The following is a 21,664-nucleotide window of genomic DNA, read 5'->3' as shown; positions in this document are numbered from 1 at the left end:
ACTTCATTGGACATTCACTGGATTATGTAAGATTTGTTTTGTTTGTTCAGATCAGTATCTAGTCTAGTATTAGTTTTCCAACAGGGCTTAAGCTGTTGTTTCTAGAAGCACAGAGTGCTTTTTCAACTTCCTGGTCATATTGACACTGAAAATGGATGATTTATTAAGCTAGGGTGCCCTCTCCCCTCTTTGGAAGAGCTTTATAGCTCCTGCAGCCTTAAGAAAGTTCAAAACATTTTTAAAGATCCATCTCATCCTTTTTTTTGAACTATTACCATCTGGCAGACGGTACAGGACAACAGAAACAAAGACAAATAGACAGAAAAACAGCTTCTATCCCAGGGCAATAACCATATTGAGTATTGCGGGTTTTCAATTCAATTGTATAGAATGTGAAGGATGTGTGTTTTTGTTTTATTTTTTATAGTTTTCTTATGTACGATGTACACTGAAGATGGCATTTAGTTTCGTTGTACGAGGTGCAATGACAATAAAGTGAACTAAACTAAACCGGTCATATTGACTCTGAAAAAGGATGATTCATTAAGCTAGGACAGATAGTTTATTGGTAAGTCTATCCAGGTCCTTTTTTAAAGTAAGCAAATGGCCATCACTGCATCCTGCATCCCGAAATACATTAGATTACTCCTGCTTTTCTTTTCTTTCTTTTCTTTTCTTTTCTTTTCTTTTCTTTTTTTTTAAGCATGTACTGTTCTGACTCTTATGTAAAGAGGGGAAAAATGCAGCCCCTCCCTTCATTCCAGATACAAAAAGGTTGCTGCAGATTAGGGAAAGGAAATAACTTGCGAACACTGTGTTCCTTCTAATCTTTATACGACCTGTAGAGGCAGGTGTTTCGAAGGGGAAAGAATGGGAGCGAATGCCACGGGTTGCGCAACAGGAGCGAAATATGCTAGACCTCATTAAATACGTCTCAGTTGTCAAAAGAGACACCAGTCACCGTTCTTTGCAGGCCTTCCACAGATTTAGGGGAGCAGCCTATGGTCCTTGGGCTTCTTTCGGAAGGCTTGTGGCTCACGTTTAAAAAAGGAGGCGTTTGCCGCATCTTTCACAAAATGGCTGCCTATTAATCCGATGGGTGCCATTGTGATTCTGGTCCCCCCCAAACCCATTTACTGGAATGGGAATTGGGGAGGCTTCTCATTCTACCCTCACTAGTCCCATCTACTTAAGAAGGCCTCCATGTCTTCCCACCCCGAGCAGTCGGAAGTGATGCCTGCCATTTTGTATTTCCCAGGGCTAGGGATCCAGGTTTGAAAGGCAAAATTGGCAGGGCCATCTCTCCCTGCGGGAATTGCCTGCCCTACTAGATCCGATAGGATGGTGAGTGGAATCTCCAGCTAGAACGGTAGGAGGTATGAAGAGAGGGGCAAGCTTAGAGTCCTTGCACAGCAGGAAGTGACACAGGCTTTATCTCCCAAAGAATCCCCTTTATCTAGCTCTATTCCCGAGAGAACGTAGCTTAAAAGTCTGGTGAGATTCTTGTAAATAGGCACGTAACAATAAAGAGGTAACTTTGATCAGCTCAAGGGTGTTGTTCGGGTTCCTGGTGCCTGATGGGTGAGCACGCTGCAGGTCCCTTCCCTGAAATATTGCCATCGAGTGGGATCTCAGACACATGCCCTGTCCACGGCTTCCCCTGCCTTCTGAAATACCCCCACCCCAGTGACTCAGCAGGCCCCGACCCTTTTAGCTGTACGCAAGGCCATAAAGACCTAGCATTCCCCCCCCCCCAGGTGATAGGGTAGAATGGGAATATCTGGAACTGGTAGTAGGACTTCCCTAAGGCAGGGGGTCTCCAACCTTGGCAACTTTAAGACTTGTGGACTTCAACTCCCAGAGTTCCTCAGCCAGCAAAGCTGGGAGTTGAAGTCCACAAGTCTTAAAGTTGCCAAGGTTGGAGACCCCTGTCCTAAGGGATGATTGAGGCAGCAGGTTTCGGGTTTGCTTTTTGCTTTTATGGCTTATGGTTTTGTAGTTACTGTTTTTATTGTTGTGAGTTGCCCGGAGTTGTAGTTGAGATGGGCGTCCATACAATAAACAAATATTCGATTTACATGCATGCGTAAAAGGCATGGATGATGTAACAGGGCACAGATGCAGTTGTTCTAAAGGGATCCTAATAGCTGCTACTTGCGGGCATGCTTGAAACAATTTTGCTTTTGGAATCCGGCTCGCTGCATACCCTTATAGCTTTTTCCATTTCATTTTTTGTAATTAAAAGAATATAAAGCAAAAGAGGGAATGGGAAGGAACCAAAAGATCATCAAGGGAAGGGGGCACATTTATGCCTGTAGTGCAGGTGTGTCAAACTCGATTTTATTGAGGGTTGTGGGTTTTTTTTGTTTTTGTTTTTTGCATTTATATCCCGCCCTTCTCCGAAGATTCAGGGTGGCTTATGCTGTGTTAAGCAACAGTCTTCATCCATTTGTATATTATATACAAAGTCAACTTATTGCCCCCAACAATCTGGGTCCTCATTTTACCTACCTTATAAAGGATGGAAGGCTGAGTCAACCTTGGGCCTGGTGGGACTTGAACCTGCAGTAATTGCAAGCAGCTGTTGTTAATAACAGACTGTCTTAGCAGTCTGAGCCACACAGAGCCCTCGGAGGGCCAGAGTGGGCATGGCCAGTTCGACGTCACTCATGTTGGGGGGCGCCTGTGGTGGCCTCAGCACTCTGCCAGAGAAAATGGGCTCTCCGTTTTCTCGGCAGAGGCACTGTGGGCCAGTCCTTCGCTGTTTTCAGGGCAGCCCTGTGGGCCAGGTCTAAGCACCCTGTGGGTCTAGAGTTTGAAACCCCTGCTGTAGTGGATTGTTGTGTCAGAGGGTCAGTCTTTTTTTTCTTTTTCTTTTCTTCCTCCAGGCAGGTGTAACAAAGCTGTTCTGAATCAGGGGAAAAAATGTTTATTCTGCCATGTCCTGCATATTTCATATTTTCTAGCCTGATACAAATATGTTGTTCGGAAGGAAGAACATTTGATCCATCTGAGGACCAGTTAAAACATGGTCTGTTTACATTAACTATGTAATGCTGAGAAAGCATCTGTTCAGAAAATAAACAGGCACGTTGAAAGTAATCAAAGAATTGTTAGCATGGCTTGCTTTATAAGTACTATGAAAAAGCAAAAAAATGAAGTCTCCTTTCCGTTTGTGGTTTTGTCTGTGATGCATCCATACCTCAAGTACATGTTTTAATGGTCTGCCCCATTTCTGTCTAGGCCGGTGGTGGGCAACTTTATAACCTCTGGACTTCAACTCCCAAAATTCCTGAGCCTGCAGGCTCAGGAATTCTGGGAGTTGAACTCCATAGGTCTTAAAGTTGCCATAATTGTCCACCCCTGGCCTAGAAGATGCACTGCTTTCTCAGCAAAATTGAATTTTTATTTTATTTTATTTTTATTTATTTATTTATTTTGTCACAACAGTATATATAAGCATAAGCATGAAATAACTATACAATATATAAGCATATATATAAGTATGAGTATGTAACAACTATATTAATTGGGTATAATGAAAGGAAACAATAGGACAGGAACGGTAGGCACGCTTGTGCTCTTATGCACGCCCCTTACAAACCTCTTAGGAATGGGGTGAAGCTTTGGGGATTTTGGGAAGAGACCACAGAGTCAGGTAGTGCATTCCAGGCATTAACAACTCTGTTACTGAAGTAACATCTTCCTCCATCATTCTGGCCTAGTAGTTTGCCTGGTGGTTGTGACTTTTAAATTGTGCATCACATAAAGTTGTGACTTTTAAATTGTGTATCACATAAAGCAGCACTTGACTTTAGCCTCCCTAAGGGAAACTGAGGTAAGAAATGTGGTTGTAGAAAAGGGAACCTCATTTGGGGCCAGCAGGGAGACCGAGTGAATGGCTGTCCCAATGTAGATGCAAAGTTAACCCCCTTCTCTAAGCCAGCAGACCCAAATGCCGGGTGGGGCTTGCTGTATGTATCGTCTTCCCTTCTTCACACCTTGCTGTGGCACTGCCAGTTAGACCGAGCATTGCTCTTGGGGAGGTTGAATTCTTAGACGGCGGCATGGAATGCACTGCTACCAACTGCGAACAGACACCATTGCTCTTTTTTTTTCCCCAGGGAAAAATATTCCCCAAAGGATATTCAAAAAGAAATATCCTGCAGGCAGAACAGCACAGTCAACAAGGGTGCGATTAAAACCTTTCTTCTTGACAAACTAGTTGTCTGTCTTGTATAAAATAAATAGACACATATAAATATTTATGCAGAGGTGGGAATTGCAGGCTGTCAGCTCAGTATCCTACTATATTATCTGTTGAATCAGTGATTTTTCTGGTTGGTTGGTTGGTTGGTTGGTTGGAGTTATAACACACCTTTTCTCTAGGAACTGGAGTTAACAAAATGCTTCTATCTCCAGGGGTGGGTTGCTGGGGGTTCGCAAGGGTTTGGGAGAACCTCTAGCTAAGATTCTGTGCATTTTGGAGAACCCCCAAATCCCACTCCTGGCTGGCCCCACCCACCCCTCCCCTCCCAGGAGTCCCAACGTGGCCCATTTTGGATGCAGGTGAGTGTAGGGCGTGCGGAGGCTGAGGGAGGGTGAAAAACGGGCTTACCGGAAGTTCGGCCTACAGGCGACCTCCGGAGCCTGGGGAGGCTGTTTTCGCCGTCCCAGAGGCTTGAGGAAAGCCTCCAGAGCCTGGGGAGGGCAAAAACGCCACCCCCCCTGTGGTGTAGGAGGCTGACTAAGCCACACCCACCATGGCCACACCCACCCAGCAACCGGGCAGAAAACCCCTTGTTAAAATTTTTGAAGCCCACCCCTGCCTATCTCCCGTCCGTCCCTAAAACAACCCTGCCAGGTAGGTTGGATTGAGAAAGTGTGATTAGCCTCAGTGAGCTTCTGTGGCTGTGGATGAACTCAGATGTGAAGCTTCTCTGTCTCAGCCCATCAGCTTAACCACTACAACCCGCTAACCATTTTATTTGCACAATATGCTAATTTATGTTAGCCTTAATAATAAATATATCCGCTAATTTGTACTATATGACTAACACAGTTTTTTCACTTCGTGTAAGTGTAACCAGAATAGGGACCATTATTTCTCAAAGAAAACTTAATGGACAAATCCTTCGGTCAGCAGAAGGCGAGGATGACTTAAAGGAGTCTTTTCACTTTGGTTGGTTGGGAAACTTAGGTTCAAACTGGGGAAGTTCGTGACTTGCCTTTTTTGTGAGCTGCCTCTGGTTGTGTGCATCTTTTTTGTAGAACAGGACAGGCAGATCAGGTAACTTAAGCCCTCAAGTTTCATTGCTCCCAGAAGCACGAAGCTGAAGCCTGAAGATGACGAATGAGACTTCGTCGAAATGTCGCCAAGTCACTTCCAATTTTACGTGGGAGAAAACCCGAATAACCAAAGACCTACATATATATGTATATATATATATGTATTTGTTTTCTGAGGTTTTCGCGGGTGTCCGTATGTAGGTCTTTGGCCATTCGGGTTTTCTCCCGCGTAAAATTGGAAGTGTCTTGGCGACGTTTGTGAAGTCTCATTCGTCATCTTCAGGCTTCAGTCATTTTGGGAGCAATGTGTGATTGCAGCTGTTTCTTCCTTTTAACTGCTAGTGGGGGTTTGAACTGATTGGGTGGGAGCTTGGCTGTGCTCTGATTGGATGGGGTTTTTTTTGTGCTCTGATTGGCTGGGGGTGTGTCCTCTTTGGGTAGGGGCTTGGTTGTGCTCAGATTAGTCTGAATTGCAGGGGTATTTGAGCTGGTGAGCTGCACTGCTGCTGTTTGGCTTCGTGTTCGTGTTCGTGCTACATCTTCATAGTGGGTGTCAGTCTGCTGCATGTATGGATTGGAGGGGTTTGAAATGGCTTTACATGCAATGTTAAAAAGGAAGAAACAGCTGCAATCACACATTGCTCCCAGAAGCACAAAGCTGAAGCCTGAAGATGACGAATGAGACTTGTCGAAATGTAAGTCACTTCCAATTTCGTGGGAGAAAACCCGAATAACCAAAGACCTACATATATATGTATATATATATATGTATTTGTTTTCTGAGGTTTTCGCGGGTGTCCGTATGTAGGTCTTTGGCCATTCGGGTTTTCTCCCGCGTAAAATTGGAAGTGTCTTGGCGACGTTTCGACGAAGTCTCATTCGTCATCTTCAGGCTTCAGCTTCGTGCTTCTGGGAGCAATGTGTGATTGCAGCTGTTTCTTCCTTTTTAACTGCTAGTGGGGGTTTGAACTGATTGGATGGGAGCTTGGCTGTGCTCTGATTGGATGGGAGTTTTTTTGTGCTCTGATTGGCTGGGGGTGTGTCCTGTTTGGGTGGGGGCTTGGTTGTGCTCAGATTAGTCTGAATTGCAGGGGGATTTGAGCTGGTGAGCTGCACTGCTGCTGTTTGGCTTCGTGTTCGTGGTCGTGCTACATCTTCATAGTGGGTGTCAGTCTGCTGCATGTATGGATTGGAGGGGTTTGAAATGGCTAATGTTGCAGCTGCGGTCTGGCTTCTGGTCCTTGGGAAGAAACAGCTGCAATCACACATTGCTCCCAGAAGCACGAAGCTGAAGCCTGAAGATGACAAATGAGACTTCGTCAAAACGTCGCCAAGACACTTCCAATTTTACGCGGGAGAAAACCCGAATGGCCAAAGACCTATATATATATATACTTTTTCCTAAGCAAGTGGGCATCCTGCCAAAGAAAGCCCTGGGCTATAACTATAAGCCCAGGATCTTTGTGTTTGTTTAAAGTTATGGGATCCGTTGTTGTTGTTTTGCAGCAAATCCAGATTATGGACTTCAAATTTCTGTTAACGGTATTTTGAAATGCCATCAGCATGGCCTTCTTCTAGACTAAAGAATCATGCTAAGGGTTTCATGATTCCTGAAAGCATAGATCCACATTGCCTTTAAGCAGCGTTTTCCATAGAGCATTGGGCATTACCAAATATTATGCTATTCATGAGCAGGTCTTAAAACTTTGCAGTGGGAAAATTGCGTTGAAAAAGACTTGAGGTGACAAGATGGCTTGTCCTCCTGTCACATTGCTGGAACTCTTTTGGACGGATTTAAAGCCTCAGCACCATCACCGGAGTCTGAGGCAGAGCAATTTTTTACAGTAGATACAAGGCTATAACCTTATTTGTGCAGATTGATACCCGAGTTCTACAAAATTTCTCAAGCCGTTGAAATATATACAAATAAATGTTTGTTTTCTGAGGTTTTCACGGGTGTTTGTATGTAGGTCTTTGGTTGTTCGGGTTTTCTCCCGTGTAAAATTGGAAGTGTCTTGGCGACGCTTCGACAAAGTCTCATTTGTCATCTTCAGGCTTCAGCTTCGTTCAGCTTGTTCGGGGAGAAAACCCGAACAACCAAAGACCTACAAATAAATGTTTGAATAAACCTAGAAATGGCTAGGTGGTAGCGTGGCAATACATGGACGTTCTTTGAAGATTCAAGTGGGGATTATCCAGCATTTGGGGTGGGTGGGTGTTACCAGATATTTCAGACAGAAATTTTGAGATCAAAGCTACGATTACTCAATTTTGACAAGCTTCTTGGGAGATTGGTGGACACTCATCATCAGTAAAGCTTGAGAAAGACTGGCATAAATAGGTACAATGCAGTCAGTGACTGAATACAATCAATATGGCATTCAGGGTAAACTTTATTATGACGGTTATCTAGGTTTATGCTCCAACTGATGGAGATCCACCTCTGTGGCTTGTTTGTGATTCAGCGTATGGCGCGAATCCAGATTATTATTTTAGGGACACAAATATAGCCAAACTGAAATCGTTGCAACCGGTCAAAGGCCATGATAATTTTCAGCCTGTTCAAAATTATTATATCCTTATGCTGTTTTACTACTGGGTGGGTGAGCAATTCATAACAATCTTGAAAGGGAGTTGATTCCTCAACCACAAGCTGTCTTGGCTTTTGGTGTTTGTGAAGCACGTTGGAAAAGAATGAGAATAGAATAGAATAGAATAGAATAGAATAGAATAGAATAGAATAGAATAGAATAGAATAGAATAGAATAGAATAGAATAGAATAGAATCACAGAGTTGGAAGGGACCTTGGAGGTCTTCTAGTCCAACCCCCTGCCTAGGCAGGAAACCCTACACCACTTCAGACAAATGGTTATCCAATATCTTCTTAAAAACTTCCAGTATTGGAGCATTCACAACTTCTGGAGTTGTTCCACTCATTAATTGTTTTAACTGTCAGGAAATTTCTCCTTAGTTCTAAGTTGCTCCTCTCCTTGATGAGTTTCCACCCTTGCTTCTTGCTCTACCCTCAGGTACTTTGGAGAACAGCCCGACTCTCTTCTTTGTGGCAGCCCCTGAGATATTGGAAGACTGCTATCATGTCTCCCCTAGTCCTTCTTTTCATTAAACTAGACATAACCAGTTCCTGCAACCGTTCTTCGTATGTTTTAACCTCCTGTCCCCTAATCCTCTTTGTTGCTCTTCTCTGCACTCTTTCTGGAGTCTCTTTTTACATCATGGCGACCAAAACTGGATGCAAATATTCCAAGTGTGGCCTTACCAAGGCATTATAAAGAGGTATTAAGACTTCACCTGATCTTGATTCTATCCCTCTGTTGATGCAGAGAAGAATCTTTGAAAGGGAGTTGATTCCTCAAGCCACAAGCTGTCTTGGCTTTTGGTGTTTGTGAAGCACGTTGGAAAAGAAGGAGAATAGAATAGAATAGAATAGAATAGAATAGAATAGAATAGAATAGAATAGAATAGAATAGAATAGAATAGAATAGAATCACAGAGTCGGAAGGGACCTTGGAGGTCTTCTAGTCCAACCCTCTGCTTAGGCAGGAAACCCTACACCACTTCAGACAAATGGTTATCCAATATCTTCTTAAAACTTCCAGTATTGGAGCATTCACAACTTCTGGAGTTGTTCCACTCATTAATTGTTTTAACTGTCAGGAAATTTCTCCTTAGTTCTAAGTTGCTCCTCTCCTTGATGAGTTTCCACCTTGCTTCTTGCTCTACCCTCAGGTACTTTGGAGAACAGCCCGACTCTCTTCTTTGTGGCAACCCCTGAGATATTGGAACACTGCTATCATGTCTCCCCTGGTCTTTCTTTTCATTAAACTAGACATAACCAGTTCCTGCAACCGTTCTTCATATGTTTTAACCTCCTGTCCCCTAATCCTCTTTGTTGCTCTTCTCTGCACTCTTTCTGGAGTCTCTTTTTACATCGTGGCGACCAAAACTGGATGCAAATATTCCAAGTGTGGCCTTACCAAGGCATTATAAAGAGGTATTAAGACTTCACCTGATCTTGCGTCTATCCCTTGGTTGATGCAGAGAAGAATCTTTGAAAGAGTCTGTCAGCAGCTATTAGTTAGGGTAGTTCAGCGCATGAACCACGTCCACAAGAACGATAGGCTCGCATTCAAGATGGACTTTTAGAAGTCCCTTATTGAACACCCTTGTTGTCCAGACCAGGGGTTTCCAACCTTGGTCCCTTTAAGACTTGTGGACTTCAACTCCCAGAGTCCTTCAGTCAGCAAAGCTGATTGAGGAACTCTGGGAGTTGAAGTCCACAAGTCTTAAAGGGACCAAGGTTGGAGACCCCTGGTCCAGACTACTCTTTGCCTTTGCTTCAAAAAGGCCCTTTGTTCTTCTTTTCACAGAGTATTTCTTGCTTCCTGCTTTTTTTTTTTAAAGAGTTTTAATAATACGCTCTTTCTCTCTGCTATTCTTACAAAAAGCGGAAGTGAAAGCTGTCGTTGTCTTCTTCAAAGCTGCAACTGGGGACAAGAGAGGAGCACATTGGTGGTGGTGGTGGGGGATTTAGAATTGCTCCAGTACCGAATCACGGTTTAACATGAAGCGTTGTATCCAAATGCGGCTTAGGTTAGGTTTACTTTTCAGACTGGGAGAAATGCACATGCCTGGTTCCCCACAGGAACAAACTTAGTACGACAGCGAGGAGAAGTTCTAGGAGAGAGATTCTTCTGATGTGTAAGCTAGTTTCTCATGAGTAGCACTTTCTCCGGTGAGGAATGGAGGAAAAGCTACTTAACTCTGATTCTCCTACACATTTACATCTACTGTAAACTCCATTTCATTTAGGCATTTGAACACTGTGTTGGTAAGGAAAATGTAGAACTCTCAAAAATGTGTTAAAAGTATTTCTTTACCCTGGTTAGGTTCTTATTATGTACTCGACTAAGCTAAAATGTTGGATACTTTATGGTTTAGCATTTTGTGAGAACCCCGGCCACTGCCATAGCATGCTATTTTATATTGAACCTTCATATTAGGCATCCAGTGGTTTATACTGAGTGGAATTGCTTGCTGTATGAACACAGCGGTTATTTAACCAGCATAGGCTTAAATAGTATATATTGTGTGCATTCAAATCTGAGTCTTCCTAGAGAATGGTTATATACCACAAGTTTTTACTTTTCAACAGGTTGAATTGTTTCGAGCACTTTAAAACTTCGTTGTTAATTAACGCGCAGAAGCAGAAGGTAGCTCATTTATCACTGCTGCTTCACCTGAATAACTGGTTCCCTTGCTCTAAGCTTAAGGACTAGACGCTTAATGTTTGTTTTTAAGAAAGAGCAGCACTTCTCGAATTCCCCTCCCCAGCTCCACTTTTTGTGGCTTTTTTGTGCTTCTGTTTGCACATGCTCAAAGACAAAGTCCACACACTTCTCCCCGGGGAAACTGCGCTCTCTCTCTCTCTCTCTCTCTCTCTCTCTCTCATTCTCTCCCTCCCTCCCTCCCTCTCTCTCTCCCTCTCCCTCCCTCCCTCCCTCCCTCCCTCGGAGGCGTGAGCTGCCATGTCTAGCAGCTGGGCCCTGTTGCCCTGAATGCTGTTGGCACCGGTTAGACAATCCGTCCAATTAGCGAGAGCTGCCCCATGTTCTCTCTTCAAGAACATTGCGGTGCACAACTTCCAAGCTTTTCAAAACTCCAGGGCTAATTATGCAGCTCTTAGAAATAATGACAGGTCCCAAAACCTCTGCTGTCAAGTCCTTTGCAGCCATTGATCAGAAATACTTTCTTTGGGGTGGGGATGGTTTGTACATCTATAAAGGGGTTTGTGGGCTTATAGTTCTGCATCAAAGAGCAATGCTGGACCCAGGATCAGGATGCCAGGAAATGCTTTTGCCAGACGAAATGGGGGTGGTGGAAGAGAACCCCTTTTGTTTGTGGGGGGGTTTCAGAGAATTTGGATGGTTTTTAATGGGCCGGACGTTGCCAAATTGTATCGTGGGTTGGATTGGAAGCTGGTAGGTCTGTTGGTGAGAAGGGGCTCCAATTCTCCCTCCTAGGAGGCATCTGGTTGGCTTGCAGGACCATTGTGCTTGGGTTCACACACTAGTCTTCTGCTAGATTTTGAAATTAAACCATGTTCTTAGTGCTCGCAGTGCATGGAACTATAATCTAATCAGTTTTGATTCGTACAACGTACTGAGCTACCCAATATATATTTTAATATACACATTTTTTGCAAACAATTTTTTTTATTATTTTTGTTTTGTACCACTCTTTCTTGGATTATTATTATTATTATCATTATTATTCACAAAGCTCACTGCAAAATTCTATATGCTTTGAAGAAAGTTTTGATTCAAAAATGCAAAAATAAGATAGGTTTGTGTGAAAAATCACCAGATTTCTCCTTCCATCTCTAGCCATGGATGCAAACTTTCTCTGCCCATTGCTTTATCGTGAACACTATTTCATCATCTGCGTTTGTTCCTTTGGCATATCATTCCTTAGTTTAAACAGCCTTACAGAACTGTCTACAAAGCAAAAACAGCCACCCTGTTTTGGGAAGGGACTGGGGAAATTTAACTGCAAATCTGCAAACTTTCTGTATTCTTCCCCCTCCCCTCCAAAAAACCCCCCCCTATTTGCCTATCTCTTGTCAGTTTTAAATCTCTATTAGAATAGTATATACACTCCACCTTCCCTTAAAGTGTTCAGAGTAGAGAGAAGCTAACAATATCATATATTATATCATACCCATGTATGGGGTCTTACATGACTTCCCCACATACCTTTTGGAGACGGAAGAATTTCTCTGTATTTATTTTTTCCCTATCATTTGTGTACTTTTTCTACCATGCAGAGTTAGATCCTTATAATAATTTCCTTGATTCCACTGATGTATGTTTTTAAAAAGGTGAGAAGGAGTAAGATGTACTATAGATAAACAACAACTTCGGCACGAGAGAATTCCAGTGAGCAGAAATACCAACGGTGTTTATGTTAATATATTTTACAGGAAGGAAAAAAATACAAATGTTTACAATATGGTAAAATAGAAAGACCAAACACTTAGTCATCTAGAATTCTTTGGCTATAATTGTGGGTACGTGTCTACCCTCCTGAGTAGCTTTGCCAGTAGTTTATGCATTCTGAGTATTGTCATCTGAAGACAGTAATAGCTGGGGCAAAGCTGGACTGACATAACTTGAAACTGTATTCTTGTTTCATCATAGCTCTAATCTGGGAAGTTGTTTGGAACAATGAATTGACTTTTCCGTAGTGTTTTCATATCCTAAAACTAGGCTAAATTATGAAACTCCTGCTATTTGGTAAATTTAGCCAGCAGCCTTTATTAGACGGATGACATGTATTCGCAGTGGGATATAATTCTTTATAAAGTTTTCTAATGCACTCGCATTACCATTAGTAGTGGATTTACATAGTTGTACACATCTTGCATTCTACATACAATGCCTCTTAACATGGATTTTATGCAAACTTGCATATAATTTAAGAGAAAAGATGTCAAAGACTTTGCCCTTTCTTTGTACCGTGTTTCCCCGAAAATAAGACCCTGTCTTATATTTTTTTGAACCCTGAAATAAGCGCTTGGTCTTATTGCCATGTGCTCAAAAGCCCGACTGGGCTTATTTATTTATTTATTTATTTATTTATTTATTTATTTATTTATTTATTTATTTATTTATTTAATCACATTTTTATACCGCCCTATCTCCCAAGGGACTCAGGGTGGTTTACAGCCTATTAAAAACACCAATACATAACTATAAATACAGAAATAAAACACTAATTAAAAAACTTATTAGATAAGGCCGAATTAAAATTTATAATTAAAATAATAAAACCCCATTAAAACTACATTTAATTAAAAACCTAGCCCAGTCCTGCGCAGATAAATAGATGTGTCTTAAGCTCACGACGAAAGGTTCGAAGGTCGGGAAGTTGACGGAATCCCAGGGGAAGTTCATTCCAGAGGGTGGGAGCCCCCACAGAGAAGGCCCTTCCCCTGGGTGCCGCCAGTCGGCACTGCCTAGCGGACAGCACCCGAAGGAGTCCCTCCCTGTGAGAGCGCACGGGTCGGTGGGAGGCAATCGGTGGCAGCAGACGGTCCCGTAAGTAGCCCGGCTCTAAGCCATGGAGCGCTTTGAAGATGGTTACCAAAACCTTGAAGCGCGCCCGGAAAGCCATAGGCCACCAGTTTGTTATCAGGGGATGTCTTATTTTGGGGGAAATGTGGTAATTAACTCTGTACCAGATGACCAAAAAGTCCTTTGTGTACACCAGAACTTGAGAATAAATATCACTGAATTTACTAGATAAATATTAGAAACACCCATAAGATAGCACACTGTTATTTAGAACATGATATAGAGCATATTTAAAATATAATTTGGGTTCCTGGCATGGATTATATGTGTAGGCTTTTATTTGTTTGATTTGATTCCCTTCTGAATTGATTCTGGATTTTTATTGGTACCGTCAGTTCTTACATTTCCCAATAAGTTCCTTCGAGTTTGCTCCTTGATTTGAAATGTCTTGCTAGCAGAGTAGTCTCTTCTTTCAGCAATTTTCTGCCAAAGTCCCAAAACAAATGCATTAAAAAAAACAAACACCCAGAAATGCTTTTCCCACAATTCCGTTCCCTCCCCACTTTTTCTCTTTTATGCCACTTTTACCAGAAGGCTTGCAAAAAAAATGGGAGGGTAAGGAAAAAACGAACACGACTCTGATTCATTAAATGAAATGACGGAAATCAACCAAATTCCAGAAGTTACTAGCTTTGAACGGTATGTACAGGGCTGTTTTCTGAGAAAGGGCCAAAGGCCTGCTTTCTGTCATTCCTTTGTTCAAACTCCAGAGAGTTTCATAAATTGTTTTACAGGGTATAATACTACAAAACAGCCCATTTCTCTAGAACTTGTTGGGTGGGGATGGCCAGTCATGAGTTCCTCTTTCCTTTTCACGATGGGCATTTGGAGTGGGGTGAAACGAAAGAGCCAGGAAGAGAATTCATTGGCTCCGGCTCAGTTGTTTTGGGTTGGCGACGTGCAGAGATTATTTCAGATTAGAGTGGAAGTTGAAATAGCTCTGCTGTGGAAAAACCGGGGAGTTGCATGTCCACTATCTGTAACCCCTATTTAGAACATAGAATAATAGAGTTGGAAAGGTCCTTGGAGGTCTTCTAGTCCAGCCCCCTGCGCATGCAGGAAACTTTATACCAGTGGTTCTCAACCTTTATAGTGCTGCGACCCCTTTAATACAATTCCCCACGATGTGGTGACCCCAACCATAAAATTATTTTCGTTTTGAATTTATCGTATTGGCTAGCGATCTGAACTGCTTGCGATTGCCTTGAGGACGGAGGCATTAAAGCGGAGACTCCTCCCCTATTAAGTTTATCGCGCCTGAAGCCAGATTAGGCTAGCGATTTATTTATTTATTTATTTATTTATTTATTTATTTATTTATTTATTTATTCAAATTTGTATACCGCCCTATCTCCCTAGGGACTCAGGGCGGTTCACAGGCAAATAAAATACATATAAATACAAAATAAAATAACCATTAAAAAACTAATTAAATATAGCCCGATAATTAAAAACAGTATATATAATAAAACCCATTTAAAATCTACATTTAAAAAATCTAGTCCAGTCCTGCGCAAACGAATAAATGTGTTTTAAGCTCGCGGCGGAAGGTTCGGAGGTCTGGAAGTTGACGAAGTCCTGGGGGGAGTTCGTTCCAGAGGGTGGGAGCCCCCACAGAGAAGGCCCTTCCCCTGGGTGTCGCCAGACGGCACTGCCTAGCCGACGGCACCCTGAGGAGTCCCTCTCTGTGAGAGCGCACGGGTCGGTGAGAGGTATTCGGTAGCAGCAGGCGGTCCCGTAAATAGCCCGGCCCTATGCCATGGAGCGCTTTAAAGATAGTTACCAACACCTTGAAGCGCACCAGGAAAGCCACAGGTAGCCAGTGCAGTCTGCGCAGGAGAGGTGTCACATGGGTGCCACGAGGGGCTCCCTCTATCACCCGCGCAGCCGCTTTCTGAACTAACTGGGAATGATTGGGAATGATTGCAGCTGGCTTGAGAGGGAGACATCAGAGAAAAGATTTCTCTCTTTTTTTAATTCATCGCGCCTGACGCCGAATTCGACTAGCGATCTGAAGAGCCTGCAGCTGGCTTGTGGAGTCAACCATTGGAGCGCGATTCTTCGACTCGCAAGTATACTTCCCATATTTCCGATGGTCTTAGGTGACCCCTGGCAAATTGTCATTCGACCACCAATAGGGTTGCGATCCACAGGTTGAGAACCGCTGCTTTATGCCATTTTAGGCAAATGGCTGTCCAGTCTCTTCTTGAAAGCCTTCAGTGATGGAGTACCCACAACTTCTGAAGGCAAAGCTATTCCATTGGTTGATTGCTCTCATTGCTATTTCGCGAATACTATTTCATCATTAAGACACATCTATTTATTTGCGCAGGACTGGACTAGAATTTTAATTTTAAATTTAGTTTTTAACGGGGTTTTATTATTTTAATTATAATTTTAAATTTGGCCTTATTTAATAAGTTTTTTAATTAGTGTTTTATCTTGTATTTATATTTGTGTTTTTATTAGGCTGAGTCCCTCGGGAGATAGGGCGGTATAAAAATGTGATTAAATAAATAAATAAATAAATAAATCATCTGCATTTGTTCCTTTGGCATATCATTCCTCAGTTTAAACAGCTTTACAGAACTGTCTACAAAGCAAAAACAACCACCCTGTTCCCGAAATTTCTCCTTAGTTTGAGGTTGCTTCTCTCCTTGGTTAGTTTCCATCCATTGTTTCTTGCCTTGCTTTTGGTGCTTTGGAAAATAGATTGACCCTCTCATCTTTGCAGGAGCCCCTCAAATATTGGAAGGCTGCTATCGTGTCTCCCCTAGTCCTTCTTTTCTCTAGACTAAACATACCAAACTATTGCAATTGTTCTTCATACCTTTTATTCTCCAGCCCCTAATCATTCTTCTCTGCACTCTTTCCAACGTCTCAACATTTCACAAGGTTTGCTTTCTCTCAAAATGGTCCTGGTCATAAAAGTCATAAATAACATATGAATAAGACACTTTGACCTCATGCTGGCTGGGGGATTCTGGGAGTTGAAGTCCACAAGTCTTCACGTTGCCAAAGTTGGAGACCCCCCACTATATAGGCTCATTCTTTGCATACATTTTTAAAAATAAAGGCACTTTAAACGAGAAGGCCATGGCTTTTGCCACCTGAAGGATAGAAATGAGAGAATCCAATTGGGATGGTTTTCTGGAATTCGGGAGAGGGAAGACTCTGCCCAAAGCTGCCCACTGGTTGTTGTCATTTATCATTCAAAATAACCGCTCTTCTCGAACCCAAACGAGGACACTAACAAACTGAGATAAATGAATAGGCTTTCCTACCCCCCAGTTTTAGAGTGGCTGTTTGTTTGCTTGAGGAATAAATGAAGGGCCCGTGAGAGTTGGGTAGAAGTTCTTCATCCAGTCACTTTGTGGAAAAAGATCCTGGTTCCATTTCTTTCAATGTATTTTAGCCATTGCTGTCCCAACCATGGTTGAGGTTTACTGGGAATGCCAACCACTGTGCAAACTGAGAATTGGATTGCAGAAGGGATTTTGTGGTTCAGTTTTAACCCAAGCTTTGAGCCACGATTCCTGTCCCAAGAAAATCGTTCTGCAATCTGCATTTTCCAACGCACAGTTGATTAATAGAATTCTAGAGAAGGGAGAGGCAAGGAGGACGCAGAGGCCCACCCACTGCTTAGTGCTGCTGTCCAAATGAGAAGCTTCTCCAATTTCAGCCTTAACTTTGTTCTTCTGCTTTAGTAGATGCACAGCACAGTGGTACCTACTCCTCCTCCAGGTCGGTGTTTCTCAACCTTAGCATCCTTAGGATTTGTGGAGTTCAATTCCCAGAATGCTGGCTGACGAATTCTGAGAGTTGAAGTCCACACCTCCTAAAGTTGCCAAGGTTGAGCAACATTGTTCTGGATCACTGGTTTCTATTGTTAAAACTTTAGAAGTTTCTTCTAACATTCAATCGGAATGTTTCTTTCAGGTAACTTTATGGACAGTGGTACAGAAGCACAAACTGTTGGGATAAGAGAAAGCTTAATTCTGTTTTTCAAGGTCTCCACATTTTCTTTGGTCTAAGGAGTGGATGACAAATAATGATCACAGAGGATTTTTGCTGTTATATTGTGAATAATAACAAAGCTGCTTTCTAATTTCAGGTGTAACTCTTCTCAGGAGGATGTCTTGAACCAAAAGATGATTGTTACAAAGATGAGAGGTGAGTTTTGTTTTCCAGTATAGGGGCTTTTTCCCCCTAATATTAATAAATAATAACTTAAAGCGGCAAACATATCCAACATATCCTCCTATTTTCCCCATGACAGCCCTGTGAGGTGAGTTGGGCTAAGAGAGAGGGACTGGTCCAAAGTCACCTGGGCAGTTTTCATGCATAAGGCAGAACTAGAACTCAGAGTCTCCTGGTGATTGGCTCAAAGTCACCCAGCTGGCTTTAATGGCCTACGGTACAATCTGCCGGTTTCTAGCCTGGTGCCTTCACCACTAGACCAAACTGGCTCTCCACTAGATTATATATGGAAGCCACCCAGAAATCCTAGAACCCTAGGTAGTCAAGGGATTTGAAAAGAAGAAGGCAATGACAATCCAGTGCTGTTGCCAATGAAATACTATTTTGCACCATATGCTGAAGCCCAAAATAAGGTTAACATTAATCAAGCTCCATGCATTGTGCAGATCACAACCTCCAGATCTTCAAGTGAATAGTTAAGTATTGTGTGAACTGAAACACTGAGAAAGGTGAACCAAGAGGAAAGAGACACAAGTTTGATTCGTGGTGACTTGATAGAGAGGGTCTCATCTGTTGTTGTTAGTTGCGAAGTTGTGTCCGACCCATCGCGACCTCATGGACAAGGTTCCTCCAGGCCTTCCTGTCCTCTACCATCCTCCGGAGTCCATTTAAGCTCATGCCTACTGCTTCAATGACTCCATCCAGCCACCTCATTCTCTGTCACACTTGGCCAATAAAAATTCTATTCTATTCTATTCTATTCTTTTGCCCTCCATCGTTCTCAGCATTAGGCTCTTCTCCAGGGAGTCCTTCCTTCTCATTAGATGGCCAAAGTATTTGAGTTTCCTCTTCAGGATCTCGCTTTCTAAAGAGCAGTCAGGGTTGATCTCCTGTAGGACTGACTGGTTGGATTGCCTTGCAGTCCAAGGGACTCGCAGGAGTCTTCTCCAGCACCAGAGTTCAAAGGCCTCCATTCTTTGGCGTTATAGTCTCATCTACAGTGCTGGAATGCCTGGGTGATTCTCCCCATTCAGGTCCCACCGCTCACAATGTCTATGGAGATTCTCAATCATCCAGTATGTTTTTCAAAAGGCAACTGGACTTTCTTGGGTCCCCCCCCCCCTTTGAAAACCCAGCTTCCCTTCTCATCCAAGACTCAGTCAAATTTGGGTAACTGCTGCCCCCTGCTGGGACAAAATTTAAACTGTATTCTGAGAACTGAAGAGGATGAGAAACAGAGAGGCGAGGGCCATGATTTGGTGTTAAATGTGATGCTGTATTGTGATTCAGGAGCTTAGTAAAATGTAAATAAAAAAAAAAAGGATGAGTTAAAACAAAAGGCGGCAGAAAAACAGTGGATGCATCCTGGAAGGGAACAGGAATTTTTTTCCTTCTCTTCATTCAAAGGCTTTTAAGCAGAAGTGAGAAAACCACTGTGGATGCTCTGAGTTCGAATTTCTGGAGTTGGACTCGATAGCCTTCCGCTCCTTCTATCTTTGTATTATGCAGTTGATGCCTGAATAGAGTTAATAGAGCGGGAAATGGAGGATGAGCAGAATCATGATAACCTTCAGAATAACATCCACCTGGACGTTTGCATCTCACCAGTCCTACAAAACATTAGATGATCTTTAAAAATATAAGAGTTCCCCCCCACACCTCCAGATTCTGGAATAGACCGATGTTCTGTCCATTTGGTGCAGAGCCTCCCTTGGTTATGTTCCCTCAGTTCCATTTAGCTCCTAGGTGATGTTATTTTATATTTTATTTTTAGCCATTGTATCGATTTTAATTGTGTGTCGCCCAACATCCGTGCTGATTAGGGTGACCTTTATAAATCTGAATTACCACTGAATATATGATACACAGCAGGGAAACTTAGATTTAGCCAAGACTCCTGCAGTGGAGCAATAAAAGATCCACACCACAGTATAACAGGCAAGCTGGAGCAGAGCAAGTCTTTAAATATTTCATTAAAAAAGAACTTTTTACATTTTTTGATATCAAAATCCCTTTCTGCTTTCCTGTCAGCCATTTCATTCTGAGTCAAGCCCAGATACAAGATCAGGAAGGAACAAACTGCCTTTTAATTTTAATTTGGATTCATTTTAATTAAAAATTTAATTTTTAAATTTAATTTAAAGATCACGTTTTTCTATGTACCAGTCAGGGAAAAGAACTGGGGAAGGAAAATAATGATTGTGATACCTTTTTAAACATTTCCTAAAGAAATGTTATCTCCTGTAAAAAAAACCTTCTTGAAGAATTCGCTAGTTCATGTTATTTGTGAGTAATTTTTAGAGTCCCACTTTCAGGTTGCAGGCTTTGCCATTGATGCCCATGAACTGCTGTTAGGGATGGTTTCCAATTTACAATTTTTAGTCAAAGAAATCTCCTTCCCTAGGGAAGGGACAAGAAAGAAGTTTGAAATCTGATTTTTTTTTCTTTTATTCTTTACAGGTGGCAAGAAAGGAAATGGAAAAAAAAAAGAATATTTCAAGATAAGAGATGGAGGGAAAGGCAGCATCTCAAGGATTAATTCCCACCCACCCCCAAAATCAGTGCTGTAACCTGCGCTATTATTAGGCGGAGATCAGATTTAGATCCTTCAAACTTGAAAGCCTTTTGACCTTGATCAAGATTGAACCTTTCGATTACAGAATGCAGAGCAGAAAATCTTCCGGGTTGCTATTCAGCAACTTGTTGACATCCCCTGACCCTAAATCTCAGGCTTACATCCTGGAAGTAATCAATGCCAATTCCATGCTGCTGCAAAGGGAGCCACGTGGAGAAGCCATCCGGAGTTGAGCACCACCAAAAAGAGCTTTACCCTTTTTTTTTAATACTACAGTGGGTCCTGTGGGCTTGCCCTTGAGGCTCATCACACGCATGCTCCGGTTTCAAAACGGTCAGTTTATCATTCGCTGAAGAAATGCCGTCAGGATGGTCTCCGTCTCTGATCCAGTTGGCCACTACAACAAGCTAGAGGATTCAGCAGGAAACTTGTGTTTTCTATTTATGAATGGGAAGAAGACCTCATTTGCAATTTTTTTTTTTTTTTGGTCATCTGGAGGAGAAACTTGAGAGAAAGCAGCATCAGCAAACCCCACGGTGCCTCCTGGCCTGGGGCAGACCCTCTCCTTCTCGTCTGACCTGGACCCCCTCGCTTGACCTGACTCGGGTGAGCTCTGTTCCTTGCCCCAACTCCTGCCCACCTAGCAGTTCGAAAGCATGCAAATGCGAGTAGATAAATAGGTACCACTTTGGTGGAAGTTAACAGCATTCTGTGCACCTTTGTCAAATAGCCACGCTGGCTACATGACCCCAGACAGTGCTGGCTCATTGGCCCTTGAAACCGAGGTGAGCACCACTCCCTATACAGGTGGTCCTCAAATTACGAGCACAATTCAGCCCAAAATTTCTGTTGCAAAGTGAGACAGTTGTGAATTTTGTCCCATTTTATGACCTTTCTTGCCACAGTCGTTAAGTGAATCACTGCAGTTGTTAAGTTAGTAACACGGTTGGTAAGTGAATCTGGCTTCCCCCTTGACCTCGCCTGTCGGAAGGTCGCGAAAGGGGATCACATGACCCAGGGACACTGCAACCGTCATCAATATGAGTCAGTTGCCAAGTATCTGAATTTTGATCACATGGCCGTGGGGACACTGCAGTAGTCATAAGTGTGAAAAACGGTCATAGCTCACTTTTTTCAGTGGCCGTTGCAACTTCGAACGGTCACTAAATGAACTGTCGTAAATCGAGGACTTTGTAGTCAGCAATGACTAGTGGAGTAAAATCTACAGGGACTCCTTTACTTTCATCCTTGTGACATGCTTATGAGTTTATGTAGACTTAAGATACATTGTTGAGAATGGAAAAGAGGCGAGGTTGACCGTTTTTTTCTTCCATGTGGGCTCAGCTCAGGGGTGAGATCCAGCAGGTTCTGACAGGTTCTGGAGAACTGGTAGCAGAAATTTTGAGTAGTTCGGAGAACCGGCAAACACCACCTCTGGCTGGCCCC

The 21,664-nt window shown here is 42.7% G+C and overlaps 1 protein-coding gene across 8 annotated transcripts in view; it reads left to right on the top strand.

Annotated features, from left to right (window-relative positions):
- The window catches only part of LOC131201789 (uncharacterized), a 169,899-nt gene that overhangs the window by 110,359 nt on the left and 37,876 nt on the right, over positions 1-21,664 (top strand). For 7 of the 8 annotated variants that reach the window (XR_009156005.1, XR_009156007.1, XR_009156009.1 and 4 more), the window contains exons 5-6: positions 17,558-17,616; positions 20,104-20,824. The exons of the other annotated variant lie outside the window; for it this stretch is intronic. The gene's annotated coding sequence lies outside the window, so the exon portion shown is untranslated. The remainder of the gene's footprint in view (positions 1-17,557; positions 17,617-20,103; positions 20,825-21,664) is intronic. 8 annotated transcript variants of the gene reach the window in all.

Source organism: Ahaetulla prasina, chromosome 7 (assembly GCF_028640845.1).
Source record: "Ahaetulla prasina isolate Xishuangbanna chromosome 7, ASM2864084v1, whole genome shotgun sequence".
Classification (NCBI taxonomy): Eukaryota; Metazoa; Chordata; class Lepidosauria; order Squamata; family Colubridae; genus Ahaetulla; species Ahaetulla prasina.
This window is presented reverse-complemented; position numbering and strand designations above follow the sequence as displayed.